This window comes from Talpa occidentalis, unplaced genomic scaffold (assembly GCF_014898055.3).
Source record: "Talpa occidentalis isolate TD23 unplaced genomic scaffold, MPIMG_talOcc4v2.1, whole genome shotgun sequence".
NCBI lineage: Eukaryota > Metazoa > Chordata > Mammalia > Eulipotyphla > Talpidae > Talpa > Talpa occidentalis.
Genome location: NW_026555331.1, coordinates 139,931,182 through 139,954,332, shown reverse-complemented (window position 1 = coordinate 139,954,332; position 23,151 = coordinate 139,931,182). Strand labels below are relative to the sequence as shown.

At 39.2% G+C, this 23,151-nt stretch overlaps 1 protein-coding gene across 2 annotated transcripts in view; it reads right to left on the bottom strand.

Annotated features, from left to right (window-relative positions):
* Window positions 1–23,151, bottom strand: part of MKLN1 (muskelin 1) — a 279,842-nt gene that overhangs the window by 129,200 nt on the left and 127,491 nt on the right. The window lies entirely within an intron of this gene.

Below are 23,151 nucleotides of genomic sequence, written 5' to 3'. Positions count from 1 at the left end.
AGCCGTGTGTCGTCTTTACAGTCTGCCCAGTTTTCACTGGGACAGAAATTTAGACCCAGTAAAGTGCAGAAAGAGCGAGAGAGGTTTCCAGAGAGAAAAGTGCAGAAAGAGACAGGTTTCCAGGAGGAAAGCTGAGGAAGGGATGGACCTTGTGCGCGGAATGTCTCATGGGCCCCTAACCAGCTGCTTCTCCGCACAGGAACTGGCCCCGCTATCTGCAGCTTTGGAGAATGCTCCCGAGGAGGACCTGTGGTCAGGGCTGTGCATGTCTCCCCTTGGCTCCTGCTGCCATTACCCACGTCCTGGCAGGCGTTGTCTAAGAGGGGCTGCTTCTGAAAGCCTGGACAGCGTCGTCACCTCCACCTGATGGATGGAAAAACTCAAGCTAAGAGTTTCTCAGTGAGTGACCAAGTGAGTCCACACGCCTCAATAATTGCATTCTCTTCCGATCACAGTCATCACCCTGCCCAAACCTCCTCACATCCTTCCCTGACTTCCTGTTTTAACAAGGGAAAAGCTTAGTCTTGGCCTCCATTGGTATGTCAGATCAAGAATGTGGAGTAGAAAGACCACAATAGGTTAATCTTTAAAATGACATGTGCTTTGTGGGGGGCAGCCTATTGGAAGAGTATTTGTTCCTTGAGGAAACCCAGCTATAACCCAGTGACTCTAGTTGGGGAATTGCCAGGGAAGGTCAAAGGCCAGGGAAAGCCAAAGACTATCCTCAAATAGTCCTGAGGATAATTATTATTTATTTGGGGGAGAAAAGAGATAGTTTAAAGGGAAAAAGACTAAGATGGTGACACTCGATTCATTTTGGGCCCCAAATTTGCTTATGAGATCGCTTACCTTAAATATGTAGAGTCCTTATTATTTCCCAGACATTCAGTTATGGGTCCTAAGAGATCTTTTTTCAAAATACATATAAGCCACTTCTCCCTACGATGTAAACCTTTCCATGACTTTCTACATACCTCTGGATAACATCTAAAGTCTTAGCCAAGGCCCTTCATGTTCCACCTTGATTACCTCAACAGCTTTCTCTCTCTCTCTCCCTCCTCCTTTGCACTCTTCACTCTAGTCATGCTACACTAACACACTGAATCAGCTCCTATGATTCTGTGCTCTTTCTGGCCTCCAGGGCTTTGTCTAATCCACACCAAGAATACTCTCTTCCCCCCTTCACCTGACTAACTCCTACTTCTTGTTTAGATTATCTCATTCTGGGAAATCATTCCTCATCACTTATTTTGGACGTAGGTGCCATTTTCTACATTTCCCTTGTCACCCTGAGTTTCCCTCCTCAGAAAATGTCACAATATATTTTAATCTATTCTTTATTTCTCATTCTCTCTTCCTAAACTGTAGCTCCCATGAAGAATAGGAGTCATTTATATCTTGTCCACAGTTGTGTTCTCAGTTCTGTTAGTGTGTTTAACACAAGTAGACACTCAATAAACATTTATTGAAGAATGAATGAATTGTGCTAAAAGAGAACATGGGTTGCAAAGGGAAAAAATTCTACAACTTCTCAGACTGCTAATATTTATCTCTGAGGTATGAGCGCCGTGATGACATAAAGACCCAAGATACCATGGCTTCCCTGCAGCACAGAGTCTACAAGTGGTGAAATCACATAAAGCATTCATATGGTAACATAAATAAAGGCAGAAATATTATACTGAACTCAAAATTTGTACAAAATGTTAGGATGAAATAGAAGATTTAGGGAATTTCAAAACCTGCAGTAGTCTGCTAGTAGCTCAGATTTCTTAGGGGTTTACCTTCCTTTTTGGCTTTGGGGCATTGCCTTAGATAAAGGATATTATTATAAGAGTAAGAGAGAAAGACTAGAAACTCTCAGTAGCCCTTTAGTCCCTTTACTTCCCCCACACTTCAAAGGTTGGAACATATTGATGACCTCATGGAGAAGAGAACAATGGATCATCATTTTTCAGGCATCAGTAGCTCTTGTGACACAGTTAACTTGTCATCCCCTAAAGGCAATCACTGTTTACTTTCTAATGCCTTATCAGTATGCTTCTCATATTAAATGTCTGCCAGAGAGAGTAGCTGATTAATTTGGTTTGTCATCATGTACTATCTTTTCCTGCAAAAAAAAAGCATTTATTGATAGTCTATCATATGCCAGACCCTGTCCTAGATGCTAGGGAGACAGGGAAAAATAGACAAGGGCCCTGCTTGCATGACACATACATTCCAGTAGGACAAATTATAATACACTTAATATAAATCAATAAGATAACTCCAGTCTGTGTATTTTAGGTGCTAAGAAAGGACCACACTGGAGTAATATTTGGACTGGATTGTAAAGGATAGCTACTCTAAGAAGTTAATATTGGAGCTAACCTAGGCAGAGAGAATAAGCCAATGCAATGGGTCTGAGGCAGGAAAGAGGTTGGTGTGTTCAAAAAAATAAAAAGTGTAACTGGAACATGGTAATGGAGGGGGAGAGTAGAGTCACAACAAGGAGAACCCTAATGGTCATAGTAAGGAGTCATGACACAGCAATATGAAGAGGAGAGCTGTGCAGGGATTCAAGCCAAGGAGTAGCAAGGAATACCACTACATTTTTTTAAGGTCAGAAAATGGACTAGAGAAAGGCAAGAATTAAACTGAGGAGACCTGACAGGAGATTCTGCAAAAAGTCAGTCAAGGGCCTCCCCGGTGGCGCAGCGGTTGAGCGCTGGGTTGCGGGGCTGCCCGCGGCCTCTGCAGCGCCGGTTTGATCCCCGGCTGCTCCCCGGCCACCGGAGGAGGGTCCCACATGGCGCGCAGGCCTCTCCTGCCGCCCGCTGCTCCCCTCAGCAGTGTCCTTCGGTCCTTCTGCCTGCTCTGCTCCCCGCTCTGGCTCTGGTGGATTCTCTCACCCTCCCGCGCTTCTGGCTGTGCCCAGTGCTTGTATAAATAAATAAAAATAAATCTAAAAAAAAAAAAAAAAAAAAAAAAAAAAAAAAAAAAAAAAGTCAGTCAATAAGCAATGGTGACTTGAACTAGCAAAGAAGATCACGCAAAGAGGTTGCATTGGGACATAGCCAATTGGACTTGCTGATGAGGGAAAGAAGGCAAGAGGAAAAGGAAAGAATCAAGGATATCCTTGTTTCTTGTGAGTTTGCACCACTAAATAGAAAGTGGTACTTTTATTGAGAGAAAAAGATTTGGGTTGGAACAGTTTGGAGGAATCAAGAATAGTTTGAAGCAATCAAGAATTCTGACTTCAGTGTACCATATGGGAGATGCCTAATAGATATCCAAGTGGAATTGCCAAGTTTCAAAAATAGGAAACCTATGTTGGTCAAAGTTTATAGGCATTTGACCTCCATATGTAACTAATCAGTGGTTGGTTTTGTTGGTTCGGGTACTGATTACTGGATCAGAGTCACCATGGCTCAAAGTATGGCAATCTAGACAGAAAAAAAAAAAAAAAATCTGTGGCAATGTTCTGCAAAAGGGGAATCATAAGAGCACAAGAAAGAAACCTAGTGTAAGGAAAGAAACCTAGAATATATTTTGAAAATCTTAGTTTTGATACCAGTTTGACTATTTTTCTAGTTATGAGCTCTTGGGAAAGTCAGTTAACTTCTCTACTCCCATTTTCCACCTCTGGGATAAATTAAAATTAGTAAAATCTATCCATGTATTTCACAAGGACGTTCTGAAGATCAAGTGAAGGAATAAAATAATTACTGTGAACTAGCTTGTCAACTTCCAGATAATATAAGTTCTCATTTAATTTTAACAGAAACTCAGAGAGAGAAATAGAATTATCTTCTCACGAATGAGAAAAATAAGACTCAGAAAGATTAGATATGTGTTTATTATCTCCAGTTTGCCCCTCCAGAAATGCAGGAGGAGAGCAAGTGAGGTTGGGGTGTTTGTTCCCCTACCTACTCGCCTATAAGGTCACCTTGGGCTGACTGACCCTTTCAACCAAAGCCTTACCACAGAGCTCTCTCTGGTTTTGGGTTCCAGTAGCCCTTGCTTCCCCTTACTTCCTGTGGTTTCCCAGTATGTTCGCACATCTTTATATTTAGTCCCTTTGTTAAACTTCTCAAATTGCCCAATTTGAAAATGCTGTTTCTAGTTGGGACCCTTACTGAAACAATAATTTATCAGAGGAGATATGGTTAGTCAGCAACAGAGCCATACTGTCTGGGGTTCAAAAACCCATTCTGTTTGACTGCATCCCATTCTTCTCTGATGGGAAGAGACTTAGTAAACTGCAAAATGCAGTACTATTCAAATATAAGATTTTGTCAAGTAACAAAGACTAGGAGAGTTAAAAAGCAAAACAAATAAAGCTGATTTTATTTATTTCCTGGAAAAGGAACACACCACTTGGCTGAGGGGGGCAAGGTTGTTTTTAATTGTTAGGAAGGGGTTTCATGGCTGTTAGGCTAATTAAAGGTTAAAACAAACACTCTAAATAGGTTGGAATAAATCCATAATTCTATACGTGATTAATTAAAATGAACCTATACTTCATTGGTCAGGAGGGAAAAAAAAAAAAACAACAACCTTCAGATAAGTCCTGAAGGGTCTTGCTTTAATAACCAGGGTCATTCAAAGTCATGGTTCCTTTAACAGCCATAGCCTGTTAGGAGAGTTTAAGCACAACAGTCTTCCATATGCTACCTCCTAGGCAAGATCTGCTGTAAGTGGAAGAATTTCCTTTGATAGTATGATATAACAGATGAAGAAACTTAATATCTAAATATGTTAGGTGTCATATCTGTTAGCAGATCAGAATCTAGAACACAATAACCTAGTTCTCAGTCACTTTTGTCCTAATTTAATTAATGGGAACTTTTAAAGACTACATCTACATTATTCTTCTTTAAATTCTCTATAACTGGGCCTCCCTGGTGGCGCAAGGGGTTAAACACCACACTATGAAATAATTCGCAGACTCTGCAGCACGAGTTCAATCTCTGGCTGACCAGAGAGACCTGGCGCAGCAGACCTCTCCTATCTCACCCGCTTCTCTCCTCAGCAGTGTATTTCAGTCATCTGCCTGTTCTGTTCCCCACTGTGTCTGGTGAATCCTCTCACCCCCACATCTCTGGCCTGCACCTCGTCTCTTGTATGCATAAATAAATAAATCTTTTTAAAAAAATAAATTCTCTATAACTAGCACAGAGTAGATGCATGAGAAATAATTCCTGAATTGAATCCCTTAGTTCTTCCAGATTTCTTCTCACTAATTACCTTAATTTAGATTGCTATGACAAAATCATCAATCTTAAATGGACTTAAACAACAAAGATTTCTCACAATATGGAGACTGGGAAGTCTAAGATCAAGGTAGCAATAAATTTAGTTATTGATGAAACTTCTCTCTGCTTCGTTGTCATCCTCTTAGTTCTACCCTTGGTCTCCCAAAATTTATGACCCTCTCATTTGCAATTCATTCCATCCCAACAGCCCCATAAGCCTTAACTCATTCCAACATGAACTGTCAAGTCCAAAGTCTCATGTAAATCATCTCATCAGATAAAGATGAGTCTCATCCTAAGGCAAAAATTTGTCTAGCCATGAACCTGTGAAACCAAACCTTCCCTTTCTGAAAGGAAGAAATGGGAAGGAAAGAAGGGACAATGAGTCACCAAGTAAACCCCAAACCTAGCAATGCAAATTCAATGAGATCATAAGGCTTGAGAATATTTCCCTTTGGCTCTATGTTCTGCCTTTAGTCTCCTGGTCCCCATGGGGTGGTGATCCTGCCCCAAAAGGTTTGCCAGACATACACTCAGGGCTCTAGTTGACAGTAGCCACCACCCAAGTTTCCAAGCAGTTCTGCCCTCACAGCTCAGGATAACCCCACCCCTTTTAAAACCATGGTGGCAGCCCTGATGATCTCTGAATTGCCTTTAGGATTATTCATCACTTGTCTTAAAACAATTTATGTTCCAATTCAATAGCTCAATGATCCCACTTCTGTCAAATACAAGCAATCCAAAAGCCTTCCTTCATTCAATCCTGTCTCTATCTCCTTCAGTTCACACTGGCCATGTTCCTGCTAGGGTGACTGATTCTGTCTGTGGTTCACATCCACATTTGTCTCCTTTTAGCTAGACCCGTAATGGTCAGTTAACCAAACCCTTAATGTTCTCTTCCAAACATGCTTTCATTTTTTGGTAATATGAACATGCTGAGAATTTTCCAAATCTTTAAGTTCTAGTTGCTTTTTGCTGAACAGTTCCATTGTTAATTCATTTCTCTCTTCTCACATTTTGCTGTAAGCAGTCAGGAGAAACCAAGCCACTTCTTCAATAGTTTGCTTAGAAATCTACTCAGCTAGAGGCCTACTTTTTCTTCAACTGCAAATTCTCCCTTCCAGCCCCATTCCTTGCCACTTTATAACAAGGATGACCTTCCTTCCAGTTCCAATAACATGTTCCTCATTTCTGTCTGAGACCAGGATGATCTCAACTATTCTTATTTCTATCAACATTCTCTTCAGGATTACTTATGTATCCTCTAAGAAGATGGAAGTTTTCCTCTTTTCCTTCTTGACCCCTCACCAGAATCATCTTTAGTGGTCTTTTCACAGCAATATTGGCTTTTTCTAACACACACCTCAGAACTCTTCAAGCCTCTACCCACTGTTCAGTTCCAAAGCTGTTTCCACATTTTTAGATATTTGTGATAGCTGCACCCCCACTTCTGTTTACCAACTTCTATTTTAATCAGCTCAGGCTGTTAACAAAAATGTCATACATGGGTAGCTTAAAAACAAACATGTATTTCTTATACTCGGATCCTGAGAAATCCAAGATCAAGGTGCTAGTAGATCTGGCATCCATAATAGTCCTAGTACTTGTTTGCAGATGGCTGCCTTCTTGCTGTATCTTCACATGGTGGAGAGAGAGGAGCTGTGCAACCTTTACCCCATATAAAGAGCATTGACCCCACCCGGGAGCTTCAGGCTCCTGACTCCATCTAAACCCAATTACCTCCCAAAAGCCAAAAGCCCCACCTCCTAATATGATAACATGGAGGGCTAGGGCTTCAGTATAAGAATTTTTGGGAAAACACAAAATTCAGTTCATAGCACTAACTTATGATTACATTTTAGAAAAAATAAAAAGTTTGCCTAGACATCATCTATAGATCAGAAGACTGGAAAGAGTTAAAGACATGGGAGGCAGGCAAAACTTTTGGTGAGTAAATGAAGAAAATCACCATGGGGATTAGAAGAGTACTTGCCCCAGTATAATTCCCATAAACATTTCCTGCATACCAGGAACTTAAATGCCTTATTCCAATTAGTCTTCACTATAGTCCTACAAGGAAACTCAGATTTTTGGAAGTTAACATTCAATAAACTCATATGTGCCCTCCTTTCTATTAAATGATTCTCAAATGTATGCATTCTTAATATCAGCCCAGAATTAAGAAACCAGAAGACCAAGGCAACAAATTTGATGTATTCCTAAAGCTTATGCTTCTGTCTCAATCTTACTTCTCTCCTTTTTCCATGTTCATTCATTTAAACTTTATTACTGTTGTTTGAAATCATTTCCTTGAGCTTAATGCTGCCAAAATGAGCAGATGAAATACAAACGCCATTTTGTTTGCTAGGTAATTTATTATCTATAACAAAGGAACTTCAGTCTTATGCCAGTGGAGTCTTTGCCCAAGAAACAGGTGAACTTGAGACTAGCTTCAGGTATGAAGCTTGGGTCTGTCTTCTCCCAGGAGGTGGCAGCAGCAGCAGCCTCAGCCTGCTGGAGAAATCAAACAGAATTCATCCTTTGCCTGTTGGCATCCAAACCAAGAAATTCCCGATTCCAGAGACCACTTTATCCCTCCTGTGGTTTGCTGAGCTTGGTTGGATCTGGGGCACAAGGAGTGCAGAATTGGCAATGATTCCTCTCATAATTGCCCAGTGTTTTTTTTTTATAAATCAAGCTATGACCTTGAAGCTTGTGTGAAGGAGGACCTGAAGTCTCTGGAGAGGAAAAAGAGCTTAAAAAAAAAAAAAAAAGGTAACTTAAACACTTATATCACCCAGGCAAAAATCCAGAGACCCCCAGCTCACAGTTTGGTGCTACACAAAGAATATAGATTCTAGACCAGGCTTCCCAGCTGCTAGCCAGCTGACCTTGTCACTGAATCTGTCTGAGCTACAATTTCCTCATCCACTCAGTGTAGACTTGGTGATCTTTAAATGCTTGCTAATACTTAAATTATGAGTTACTGAACTCTTATTTTCTGGATTAAGTAGGGTTGGACCTTCATCCTTTCAGAATTTTTAAAATCCCAGACACAACAAAATACTACTGGTTCCAAGTTAATCCCAGGTGAGTACATATTCTGATTTGGTGTATGCTGCCAGCTATATAGGAGGTAGGCAGCAATCCAGGAAATGTCTGCAAGCCACATAACTATGGATGAACTATGAACTTCTGGGGGTTGCTTTGCAAATTACCACATCTAAACAAAGCTGACAAAAAAGATATTCCAAGAAGCAATTAAAACTGATTCCTAGTGTACTTGGAACTGAAAGACCTTTTGGGAAAAATGAAATTGGCTCTGAAAAAAAGTGTCCCAGCCCTCAGGGTAGAAATGTTTAAGGTTAAGGAGACTTAAAAATCAGGATATTTCAATGTTTTTATCCCATTGCCACAGTCAGGGCTCACCCTCGTCATTGTGAATGAGAACTAACTATATTATTCACCACCCCCCCCATCCTGCTTACTCTTACCTTCATTGCCTGGATTACTTAAACTTTCATCTGTTCATTCAGTAAACACTTATTGGACTCCAAATCTGTGCCAGAAATATACTTAACTATTAAGAAGTTTACAGTCAAGTACTCAGATAACAAAAAGGTTGATAACCAAAACATTTGCGAAAGATTACCACATAAAATATAAAGTAAATAGAAGTCACGTTGATGGTAGCAGTAGCACCATCTCTATAAGGCTGCAGACCAAATATATTTCCTAATCAAAGCTATCCCAGAACATAGCAAAGATAATCCCATCCCATAATTCAGAGAGTTACTGGGCCCTGTAGGTCTCTCGGGGCAATCCTAGCTTCCTATTTCACATGAGAGCCACATGGATCAAGAATCTTTGACTCCAGAAGACTACTATAAATGGGAATAGATAGATAGATAAATAGACAGATAGATAGATATAGATATATTCCCATATATAGTAGTCTTCTATATAGTATCTATTATACTATATAGTATCTATATCTATAGTAGTCTTCTATATCTATAGTATCTATAGTATCTATAGTATCTATTTATAGAAGTCTTCTATATCTATATCTATATCTATGAGCTTACATAAAAGGACCAGGCTAACTGGGGACACTTTTCACCTCTACCTTTTCCCTTAGAAAATATTAGCACAGGGCCTCCCCTGGTGGTGCAGGCGGTTGAGCACCACTCTGTGAAGCTGTCCGCAGCCAGCGAGAATCCCACATGGCAAAGCAGACCTCTCCTGTCTTGCCCACTGCTCCCCTCAGCAGTGTATTTCATCAGTCTGCCTGTTCTGTTGCCAGCTCCGTCTCTGGTGAATCCTCTCACCCTCCCACGCATCTAGCCTGTACCCTGGTTCTTGTATAAAAATAAATAAATAAACCTTTAAAAAAAGAGAGAATATTAGCACAGATGATGGACAGGTGAAATAAATTTCAGTGTTACTTAAACAGGAACTGGACAAAAGGAACTGGGGAATGACAGAAATAGTTGACCATGATGATTGCAAATTCTAGAAAAAGGAGACACAGATCCAGCTTGAAGAGCAGGTCGGAGAATCAGGAACACTGAGCTATCTGGCGGGACAAGAGATTGAGGTGAGCCATATCATATAGCAAAAGCAGAAAGGAATTATTTTTCTTAGTTCCCCTATATTTCAGATCAATTTGAAAAGGTCATCTCAAGTTTGTCTTCAGAGAGACACCAGATGCCCTCATATGATCAGGTGAAATCATTTCTCAAATATAATTTTTTATAGAGACCTTTCTTATCTTGATAATTTTGATATATTTTCATCCTGTATATATCTAAATAAGCTCAAAATGGTATTGTCCCTCCACCTCCACAACCAATTTTCAGCAATGCTAGTTATTAAGTAAATATCACAAAGGTCAAGCACCTCTGACCTTTGGCTTAATTTTATCCAATTTAATATTTAGGACACTGGTCTTATAGTCCCTCAAAAATAGCCAGCATTATAATGGGGTTATCCAGTGAACACATACAGAATGAACCTTCCAAGCAGTGGTTCTTGCGCTTGATTGCCTATTGGAATCACAGAAGAGACTTTAAAACCACATCCCAAGCCAATCACATAGTAGAAGTAGGACTTAGGTATTGATATATATATATATATATATATATATATATATATGTACGTATTTTAAGTTCCTTTAAAGATTTCTATGTGCAGCAAAGGTTGAGATCTTTCTACCCTTAAGTCTTACGATACTTCCAGGCAAGAAGTTGCTGCTAACTGACAACTGCACCCTCCTCTTCCCTTTGGAATTTTTTCTGAGAAGTCAGCATCATGGTGACTGCAATGGCAGCTTGTACAGACAGCCACTCTATTTCCATTTTGACTTTCCAACCTTCTATCAGGTCTGCATTAAAATGATTTCAGTACTTAGAGAGATGTAAATAGTCATCAGTGGCAACAAGTGATAGTGGAATAAATGCCACACACTCATCCCACATTCATCTTACACTTGATCTTAGCCAAAAGGCCCAGAAGCAATTCATGTTCATCTTAAAAACAAATATAAGTGGTTTTTTTAATCCCACACACTACTCAGTATTTTTTCCTTTCCTTTACCCATTTTTCTCTTCCATTTCTCCTCTCTTCCTACCTAGCTATCTCCTTCCCCTCATCTCCTGACCTATTCCTGTCTTATTCTTTTCCCCTCCCTCTTTATCTTTTATTTCCTTTCTTATTCTTTTCCCCTCCCTCTTTATCTTTCATTATCCTTTGCATCTTTCTATTCTTTCTTTATCTGACTTCATTTCTTTTCCTCTCTATTCTCTCCCCTTTACCCATAACACATACCTGTCATCATCTTTCCCACTTTCAGCTCCTAAGTGACTATGCTATAGAACAAAACCATTCTCAGATATTTATAATTATTAAGTAAGATAATTTGTTCATTTTTAAGGCTGTTTTAAAGATTCTAAAAATGCTGCATTTCTTTCTCCAAAGAGAAAAAAAATTCTCATAGTTGGCACTCCTTAAATACTAACTAAAATAATGTTTTATTATATTATATTATAATATGTAATAGTATATAATAACTATTTTGTTATAACTTCCTATATTAACCCTAGATTATTATTATTTTTTAAAGATTTATTTATTTATGCAAGCACTGGGTACAGTCAGAAGCGCGGGAGGGTGAGAGAATTCACCAGAGCCAGAGCGGGGAGCAGAGCAGGCAGAAGGACCAAAGTACACTGCTGAGGGGAGCAGCAGGTGGCAGGAGAGGTCTGCGCACCATGTGGGACCCTCCTCCTGTGGCCGGGAGCAGCCGGGGATCGAACTGGTGCTGCAGAGGCTGTGGGCAGCTTCCAGCCCAGCGCTCAACCACTGTGCCACCGGGGAGGCCCAACCCTAGATTATTTTTTCACGTAGTTCAGTGACCCTTAACAGCAAAACAGTTCTCTGTTCTTCAATAATCCTGACAACAGCTAACATCGATGTAAAATGAGACACAAGCTAAAACCAGTAGTTGCATATATGCACCATGAATTGCATATTCAGTTGCAAAATCATCATCATCATTATTATTGTAATTGCAGAGGGGAGGCATTTAAATAATTGTTCTAAGTGTCTTCTTGAGGAAGTAACAAAATCAGGGCCAGCTGTCACAAACCAACCTACAATAATAATCCTGTATGTACATCTTCATTATTCATAGCAACTCTGCAATAACAAATTTGTGCATTTATCTAATGTCCTTAAACAACCTAAAAAATAACAAACAAACCTTGATCAGATCCAGTGTCTCAACTGGTAGTTGACCTGTGTTATTGAGTAGTGTCCCTGCACAACCTTAGGATCACAAACCACCAAACAAAAGTTGTACCGTCAATTTAATGACAAACAGGGTTGGGTGACCTGGCGTTCACCTGCTGTGTCATGGCAACAAATCTAAGTATACAGTAGAGTAGAAACCAGGTAGATAGATCAGCAGACAACTTAAAAGTTTAGGAGAAATATCCATGAAGGCAGACATGTTTTATTTACTTGAAAATTGTAAACAAACGGAAACTGAGAAAAGAGGGAAGGTCTTGTTTTTAGTTTACTTGTGAAACCAGCCAAAAGCATTTGAGATTTTTCTCTTCCCAAGATACAGCTGTGAAATGACTAATAGGAATTAAGGGAGCCTGCACCAGGAACTGAATGTGCCACTTCACTGGGAACAGAAAGTGTTCCCCTGATAGAGGTTATACTCTCAGATTAGTGCCTTGAGTGTTTTGAAGAGAATTGGCCAAATACCAACAGGGGGCATTTATAAAGAGTAAGATTGATCCCAGCACCTTTGCAAATTTTCCCCATGCCTCAGTACTTTTGAATCATGTTTATATCTTAACTTCCATATTCCTGAAGAAACCCAGCAAAGAGGAAAAGAGGAAGAGGGAGAAAGAAATTTCCTATCATGATGTTTTTCCCTTGCTGGGTCACTGTGACTTTCCAGTAGGAGTCTCTCTGAAAGCTTGGCTTGAGCAATATAAGAAGCATCAGTGATCTGGAACTGCTAAAGGAAGTTGGTAATACTCTGATCCAGCTTTCCTACTAATGTAAAAATCATACATGTAATTGCAGAGATTTAATACCATACACATATCTGCTCCCCTCCCCCCCAGCTAAAATCAATTTGCTCACACACTAAAACAGCCTCATCCTGTTTTAGTAATTAAACTATTTTCTACAAAAGTATCAGAAAAGGCACTGGTTGATATTTTGAAAGTTGTTTCAAGGTAGAATCTGTGTTTATTTTTTTCATTGTAAAATTAAGACACCACCACAATAAAAATAAACTCAAACTTCAAAAAGGTTTAAAATGGAAAGAAAATTCTTCCCACTCTCTTAGCCCAAAGTAAGCACCATTAACTATTTCTTGTGCATTATTTTTCACCTAAGCATATATAAGATATACACCACTTCTACATATAGCAAATCATGTATACATTCATCCCACTGTGAAATAATAGAATAGATATATTTGTCTCTGCCCCTGGTTCCTGCCACAGAGCTCCTAAACCCTTGTAATTTCCTGAGTGATAAAATCACTAGAAGCATCTCTTGTTCTAATATTTGGTCTTCATGGTTCCTGACAGAGTTCCTAAATCCTTTGGGATTTCCGGGTGACAGCAGTGTCTTGTTCTAATAAGGTGGGCTCCCAGGAACTTATCATCAGAAGATGATCAAGCCATGATTACAAGTTTGGAATTGATAGGTCTATAACCCAATTTCCGAAAAGGGTAGAGAGGCTAGAAAGGGAGTTCATAGAAATTGAGTGCTTTTTTTCTCAAGTAACTTTTACTATTGTTATTTTCTTTATGGAATATTTGCTCATATTCTTTGCCAATTTTTCTGTTCATTTTTTTTTTCATAAGCCTGACACCTCTGTATAATAAATAAGCACTTTTTCTGTTGGGTTACAAATATATTTTTCTTCTGTGCCATTTGTCTTTTGGCTCTAATTATGGTGTTTTCTTGTTGTCATATATTTTGTAAAGATTTATTTATTTTTATACAAGAACTGGGGTACAGGCCAGCTGTGCGGGAGGGTGAGAGGATTCACCAGAGTCAGAGTGGGGAACAGAACAGGCAGAATGATGGAAACACTGCTGAGGGGAGCAGCAGGCAAGACAGGAGAGGTCTGTCACACAGGTGGGGATTGAACCGGCACTGCAGAGGCTGCGGACAGCTTCACAATGCTGCACTCAACCACCTGCGCCACCAGGGAGGCCCTATACTTGTTTTTAATATATAAAAGTTTTGAATATTTTACAGTAAAACATAAGCAATATTTTATAGTATATAAATTTTTATGTATTTTATAGTAAAACCTGGGTTTTTGAGTTTTTCTGTGTTTTAAATACTATGTTTCTTACAAGATGGGTCTATTTAGAGTTGCCACTTGATTTGAATTCCACTATGTCACATGGTACCAGCTAAAAAATTCTTACGTTTTACTGTGAAAAAAGGAAACATAGAAAGTCAAGGTTAAAATCATTAGCAGAAGGAAGGGCATGGAGACCCCATCCTCTTAATGTCCTTGGCTGACCTGCTGGCCTCCCAGAATGGTTTATGTTCCAGGGAAGGGAACTCTGCCCTTCTTTTGGTCTCCTTTTTGATTAGAGCAAGTGTGAGAGTAACCTTATCAGTGAAAGGAAAAATCAGACTATTCTGGCACTAGGCAGCCTGGATTTTGGTGCCAGCTGTTTACCAGAGTTGTCTGGGAAACACATGCAAGCTGCTCAGCACTTAGACATTTGGTCTCTTAGAATATCACACAAGAGAAAGGAAGCCAGTGGTCCCATGGGAAGCGGATCTGTGTACAGCGGCTCAGGCTGGGAGGTGCCCCTTTTCTTAGCCCACACCAGGTAGTTGAGCTACCTCATTGTCCAGGCAACACAGTATGAACATTCAGACTTGGGATAAGCCTGCTCTGCATCATATTAAATTAGTAAAGAGTCAAGTTACAGATATGAAATTTATAGTGAATGTCCCTATACTCTTCACCTAGATTTGACAATTAACATTTTGCCATCTTAGTTTCATTTCTTTTTATAAATATGTATCTTTATCCATGAAGCATTTTTGAAAGTAAGGCTGAATATTTCATGGCAGTTCACTCAAAATAATTCTGCAGGTATCTTCTAAAAATAAAGGAATTCTACATAACTACAATACTGTCTTCAGATTTAGCAAAATTAATGTTTCAATATTCTTAGGCCCATATTCAAATTTCTCCAATTGTCTCCCCAAAGCCATCTTTTTTGTTTTACCCAAGATCTCACTAAGGTCTTTACATTGTATTTGATTCTGTCTCTTTAGTCTAGGGCCCCAAGGCAGATATTTAGCAGTAGCTGGAGATACTTTTCACTATCACAACTGGGGATTCTACTGGCATCTAGAGGAGAGATATCTGCAAAATCTACACTACACAGGACAACTACCCACAACAAAGAATTATCTGATCTACAATGTCAATTACCGGTGAGGTTGAGAAGCCTTGTTCTAATCTATTTAGAAGTCTCCTGACTTTGTGGTGGTTTTATTTTATTGTTGTTGTGTTTTTGTTTTTTTTTAATGACTGACTGTAGTTTCCTGGTCAATTTTTTTTTTTATTTTTATATTCCCCATACAATTGCAACCCCCCCATTCTGACCCCAATCCCTCCCCTCCCGCCCCCCACCCCCCAAAAAATGTCTCTGGTTCATAGTTTTTTGTTGATTTTGATTTTCACTTTCTTATAGTTATTCATTTTCCTGGTCCCTTATTTAAGTTTTCTAGATTCCTGCTATGAGTGAGACCATCCGGTATTTTTCTTTTTCTTTCTGGCTTATTTCGCTGAGCATGATCCCTTCCAGCACCATCCATGTTGCTGCAAATGGCATGTGTTTATCTTTTTTGAATGCTGAGTAATATTCCATGGTATATATGTACCACATCTTCTTGATCCAGTCATCTATTTTTGGGCATTTGGGCTGTTTCCAAAGCTTAGCTATTGTAAATAGTGCTGCTATAAACATAGGGGTGCAGGTGTTCTTTGGAATTGATGTTTCTGTGTCCTTTGGGTAAATACCTAGGAGTGGAATTGCTGGATCATATGGAAGCTCTATGTTTAGTAGGTCCTGGTCAATTTTAATGTAAAATGTCTCATACTCGAGGTTTTTTCTTATTGTTTACTCATCGTTAGTTTCCATTTAAACATAGCTGACAAGAATATGCCACAGATCATTGCAACAGTTAGCTATCACTGCTTAGCAATCCATCCCAAAAGTTAGTAGCATATTAACAATCTTTCACTAAGTACTTCTGGTGGCCTCGGCAAGGCTCAGTTGGTTTTGGCTAGACTCATTTATGGATCTGCAGTTAATTGGCTGGTTGAGTGGGGGCTGTCTGGTCTAAGGTGACCTCACCTGAGATAACTGGGTTCATCTCCATTTGTGTATCACACTCATCAAGCTAACCCTGACCTGTTATGGAAGAAGCCGTGGTCTAAGAAAGAGTGGAAATGTGTATGGCCTACTGATGCATAGACTCAGAACCAGCACCTGGTTACTTCAACTGTATTCTTTTGGCCAAAGAAGGTAACAAAGCCAACCTAAATTTAAGTGGTAGGAAATTAAATTCTGTCCTTGATGGTACTTGCTATAAACTTAGATAGCAAGCTGTGTGGATAGGGAGGGGAAGAATTGGGGCCTATTGCAGACTATCAAAGAACTTACTGCATCATGCCCAGAGGTAAATTATGTCAAGTTAACCCACTATTAGTGGTGTTAAGTTTGATACCTGATTAAACCTTAACTGACAGCTTTCTTTGGGAAAGCTCTTTCTTTTCACAAGTGCAGAGTGATACTTTGGTGCATTTGCTCTCCTGTTGTCACTGTATCATTTCCCTGGGGCTGCTGTAACAAAGTACCAACAAATGGGAAGGCTTAAAACAATGGCATGTATTGTCTCACAGTTCCCAGGCTAGAAGTATGAGAACAATGTGTCTGACAGGATTCCCTCTGAAACCAAGGGGAAGAATCCTTCCTTGCCTCTGTGTGTGTGTGTGTGTGTGTGTGTGTGTATGTTTTAATTGAGTTAATTTTGGTTTATATGGTTATCTATGTTTTAGAGGAATAGTATCTCCCCCTTCAGGTGTTGTTATTGCACCACACCCACCACGAAGCACCCACGGTCCATCTCCATAGTCCTTTGCACTCCCTCTCTGCTCTGTTCTCTTCCCCTTTCCTCCCCCTCTGGTAGCTTCAGGTCTATAATCAGCTTTCTAGGGTTTGTTGGTGGCTTGGCTTTATTTGAGCCCTTGTTTTGTTCTCTGTATTCCACATACAAGGGACACCATCCAGTATTTGTCTTTCTCCTTGTGACTTATTTAGCTTAGCATAATCCCTTCCAGTTCCAACCACATTGCTACAAATGGCATGAGTTAGTCTTTGTTAATAGTTGAGTAGTATTCATTTGTCTATATACCACATCTTTCAGATCCACTTATCTGTATTTGGGTACTTAGTTTGGCTATTGTAAATAGTGCTGCAATGAACATATGAATGCATGTTTCCCATTGAAGTCATGTTTTTATATTGTTCAGATAGATACCTAGGAGTGAAATACTGGACCCAGTGGTAGATCCATTTTTAATATTTTAAGAAACCTCCATACTCTTTTCCATAGGGTCTGGACCAGTGTACATTCCCTCTTTGCCTTTTCCAGCTTCTGGTAGACCCAGGCATTCCTCGGTTTGCAGCTATAGTATTTTATTGGCCATCCTCACATAGAATATTCCTTGTCTCTGCATCTTCATGTGATTTTCCTCTTATAAAGACATCAGTCTTATTGAATTAGGGTCCCATCCTACTCCCGTATAACTTCATCTTAACTAATTACAATGACCCTATTTCCAAATAAGGTCACATTCAGGGTGTGTGTGTGGGGGGGTAAAACTTCATACCTTTTATTTTGGGAAACAGAATTCATCCTCTAACACCCATCAGTCCTTCCACTGATAGTACTTGATTGAATCAGTTATTATCTTGGGAATTAAATAACAGTATTTTTCTTAAGTCTTACCATTTTTTCAGCATTTATTAGCTGACGTTCTTCTGCTAAGATAAAGGTGTTCTTATTTCTCCCCAGTCTCTTCTCTGTTCATCTTCCCACTTTTTAAAATTATTTTAAATGTCTGACTTTTTCTTTTTATACAACCCAAAATTTGAAGCTCAAATTTGACTAGTGAGAGACCATAAGGTTAACTCCTAATGAAGGAAAGCACAATAATGTTTAGACTATTTAAATTTTTATTAAATTATTCTTTTCTAAATGTAACCACACCAACCCTCAGGACCTACTTCTACTCTTTAGGTAATTTAGGGTTATATTTTTCTTCCTGAGGATGCCTCTCAATAGCATTCCTCAATTGTATTCTGCTTTACTTGTGTTTATTTAATTATCACAATAATTCTGTGTTTATTTAATTATCACAATAATTCTGGACCTAAGGAATGTGAGTCCATTTTACAAAGGCAAAATCTGAGGCATAAAGTGAGAGATTAGAAAGAGCATGGATTAATAAACTGGTAATTGAATCCTGGCTCTATCACCTTTAGGCATGTGACTGGGGCCTCTGTGGGCCTTGATTTATTTATCTGTTCTCTGACATGATGATCTTTGCCTCCCAGGTTTGAGCCCAGCAGCTTACCTGACCTAGAATAGATGTTTATAAGTTATCTTCATTCCATAGCCTCATGATGACAGGCCATGACTTTTAGGATCTGTTGGATAAATGACAATGCCACAGAGTCCATGAGTAGTTAATCAGGAGTTAATCAATCTCATTAATTCAGAGGGTGCTCATTAGGAATTTAAGATAGCTTGACCTAAGTTTTGGCTAAAGATTGCCTTTAAAATTTTGGGGGTGAAAGTATAGTTTTTAAATTTCTTAAACAATATTGTGAGAAGGAGCTCATGATTATCCAACTTAAGAGAACAACTATTGGGAAGATATTTTGCATTTTACATGGACCTCAAGAAACTTCTATACAAATCAACCTTCGAAGAAGAAGAGTCTCAGTTTTGTTCACCAAAAAAAAAAAAAAAAAAAAGGTGCATTCATCCTTTCCACAGAGAGTATTATTCAATACGACTATGCCCCGTGTAATGTTTCAGGCACTTGGGATACATCAGAGAATAAAATAAATATCCCTCTGCCCTTATTTACCTAGTCAGGAGAGACAAGTGAAGAACAAATAAAGTTGCAAATTATGTAAGAGTATTAGAAGAAGGTAAGTGCTAATGAGAAAAATAAACAAGCAGGGATGGGGGAAGGGGGTTACCATTTTAAATAGAATTGTCATTATTTTCAAGGTGATATTTCAGCAATGGCTTGAAGGAAATGAAGAAGTGGCCATGTGAGCAGCTAGGAGAATAACAGAGGCCCTTGGACAGGTGTACATATGGCCAGCTAGAGGCACAGCCAGGAGCCAATTGGCTGTAATATAATTAATGAAGAGAAGTGTTTTATTTACCTAACAAACACTTAAATAGTCTTTACTAGTAACACTATTTTAAACACTTAAAAAATGTTAATCATTCCTCCCAACAACCAAGTGAAGTGGGTACTGTTTTTCTATCTTCCAGATGGGGAAAGTGAGACACAAGAAGATTAACTGTCCCAAATCATGTCACTGTGAAGTGATAGAGCTGGAATTAGAATTTAAGTAGTCATTCTCTAGAGACTTTTTGCTGCTTTTAAGCATCAAAGTAAGCTATGCTGCCTCCTAATAGTAAAAAAGATGAGGTTCCATAACTAGGGACTAAATTCCATAGGTCATTAAAGACTGCTGGTAAGGATTTGGGTTTTTGTTATGAGTGATATGGGTTTTGAACAGAAGAGTGATATGCATTTGTTAGTTTTTGTTGTTGTTCTAGAAATTTCCTAAACATTAACACATTTGGCTATGTATTTTTCTTGGCATATGTTAGATTCTGAAGGATTTCAATTTAGAGGATCAAAGAGAATTTGATATGTATAATTTAGTGATGATATCCCATCAAGTACTGTTTGTGTAAGAGTAATCTCTTCCGCTTTTACAGTCTTACAAGAAGCTCTTTATTATGTAGATCTAGTAACACTTATGTACTTAGCTGTGCTTTCTTGGGGCACCAATGCAAAGTTTTCACCAAGAAACTTTGTTTCCTACTTTTAAGGGGGAAGGGATGATTTAGAGAAGTAAATGAACCTTTTAAGATATGTCCCAATCTGATATTGGACTCAATATCTCGGCACCCTCTCTGGGGCTACCAGCCTTCTCGAAGCATCTGTGACCTCAAGTGCTGAGTGAGAGTAACTATAAAAGACATAAACATTAGTTATGAGCAGCACAAAGTCAGTCTGGAGAAGAGAAAGCATTGGAAAGATTACATTGTTATCCAAGGATGATAATGAGCATAATAACTGCCATGGTTTATTTAGCATCCACTGTATGCCTAGCATCATGCCAAATACTTTACAAGCATGATCTATATGGTATCAGCCCCATGTCAAGGATAAGGAATCTTAGGCTTAAGGAAATTAAGTAAATAGCCCAAGATCATATTCAACTGTGACTTAAACACAGCTCTGCCTGTCTCCAAAGTCAATGTGCCCACTCATTTATTCTGCACTGTTGAAGAACATAACTCCATATTGTTATTCCTTCCATATTCTTCAAAACACTTATCTTTCTGAAAGTGGTTCCAGTTCTAAATTTCCAGCCACCTGTTGGACATGACCATGAGTTTCAGCCTTCACCTTTCTTCTACTGTTCAGTGATTCAGATCCATCACATATGCTTCATCAGTCTTTATCATCATCTCTCAAATCCTCAGTTGCTTATTCTGTTCTCAGCCACTACTGTCGCTGACTTACTTTGTTTGTGCCCGTGTAGTCCTACTACCTAGGTCTGGGGCTTATCTGCCACTTTCTCATTTGCCTTCCCATTTGACTGCCCCTGCACAACCAGACTCACACTGTGAACTTCTGTCTACCCTCTTTACTCCCCATCCAAAATTAATGACCACACCATAGAGCATTGGTTGTGACTTGCTGATAGACTAACGTTGGGAACAAATGACATAACCTGAAGTGTGAGAAAAAATAACTCCTGTTGTGGTAAATCTTAATCAGTGGGAAATAAGAAATGGAAGATAAGCACAATGAATGGATTCCATGACCATTCTCCCTTGCAAGAACTTATCTGAGCATGTTTTCACCATGTAGCATGTTTAAAGATACTTTGTATGGCAGACATACCTATAGTCTCTGCAGATTCTGCAATCATCATCTTACATTGCTTTCCATTTTCTTTCATTCTTACTGCCTTGGTATTTCATCTTCTAAATAAAACTTAACATTAACTCTTGGTTTAAGTCCTATTTTTCTAGAAAACATAGGCTAAGATATTCAGACTCAATTTCTCTCAATGGAACCACTATTTCTTAAGTTCTCTTGGCTCAAAGCCAAGCATCTAAGTGTATTGCAAAAGTTAATAATAGCTGATAATAATATTGTTAGTAGTACTACTTGATAGAATTTGCATATTATGTCCAAAAAAGGTAGTTTCTTTGGAAGAAAACAAAAATATTAAAGGTATCCTTAGTGGTGAAAAGAATCTAACCAATAGCTGAAAACTGGCTTCACTCCTAAGTTCACTCATAACCCTGAGTATCTCACAACTAGCCTTCCTTTTCTTTCCAGTCTTGCCCTGGTTTGGGTCCCCATTATTTTCATTTGGATTATTATATTAACTTCCAAATCTTTCTGTTCTCACATTCTCCTACTTCTGATTCCATGTGAATACTATTGCCATAAGTTAAATAGACGTAAAATTGATTATCTTATTCCCCCATGTTTGAAATCTTTAGTAAGTTCTCATTGCTCATAGAAAAACAACTGAAGTTCCTTCTAAAACTGATATCCACTCAAGGTCCTCCACAGAGTCATTATGACTACAGTTTCCAGTTTTCATACCGCCTATACTTTTTCTGTATTTGAATTATGCCACAAAAACTCTTCTGGGTTGCTTGCTTTGCCCTAAATATATATTCTTCTGAGGCCACCATGTTTCTGCCATTGAACTAAACAGAAGCACTTGTGGGTTTTGATATCCACTTCATCCCCTCCTCCCCAGGAATTATAAGAATGCCTGATAATTCCACAGGGGTTTCTACCAGATAAGGCACAAAATAATGTATCAATTTATTCTGCCACTGGTAACAAAATCATTAGGTAGAGGAGTAGGCACCAAACTTAAAGCAATAAACCTGTGTTGATGTGATAGCTTGTCAAGGACGCTTTTTCTGATAGCCTGTACTTGATGGTGAGCAGCCAAACCAGTCAGGTTCTTTGGGGGAGTTGAATATGAAATACATAGAGAGAGTCGGCAGTTAGCAGTGTGCAGCAGCTAAAAGATACAGGGAAGGAAGAAAACTGAAGTCATGTAGCCGCAGAAACTATGAGGCAATAGAAGCTGTGAGATAGAGAAAAGAATAGAAAGTACTTGGTGGCAAGGGCATCAGAAGCAGAGTCACAGTAACAGCAGATAATTAGAGTACAAAGCAACAGATATTGACTGAAGAGTCCACAAGATAACCCAGCTGTTATTGCATGCTGAATCACCTTCCACTTCCTCCTGGCCTTTACTAAAACTTAGATTGAAGCAACCCAAGTCTACATCTGCTCTGAAAATTAAATTTTCACCTCTCAGTATCTGTGTCAGTCAAGATCATGGCAGGAAACTGAAGACACACTCAGCTGGGATTTTGAAAATAATTTGATGAAGACACTATTTACAAGGATGTAGGCAGGGTTGCAGAAACTTAAGAGAAATATTGAGGTACCAAAGGCTACCAAAAGTGGAAGCTCAAGGCTGAAGACAAGGAAAGGAAATGATGTTATGGGGATTTGGAAAGAGCTAGAGTTGCAAATGGACATAGCTGCTGCCAGTACCATGGTGCTACTGCAGGAAGGAAAGAAGAAATAACTCAATCTCTTTTTTCCCTCCTCTTTGACCAGCTGATGCCTGCCATTGGCTGAACCCAACAGCAAGCCAGAGGGCAGTGGTACCCAGGTGATGTCACTATGGGTAACGGCCTCATGGGCACAGAGCTAGGCAGAAAGTAAAAAGCTTCCATGGGCTGACCAGTGGCCCCTCCAAAAAGATGTCTGTGAATCCACAGAATTTTCCCAGAACTTGGCCAAAAAAAAAAAAAAAAAGATTAAATTCAGGACCCGAAAAGGAGGTGCTTCTCCTAGATTACTAGATGAACACCAAATGCAATCTCAGGTGAGAAGAAAATAAGAAAAGCAGGGATGATTTTGAGCAAGAAGAGAAGCCACGGGACCAGAAACAAGTGAACG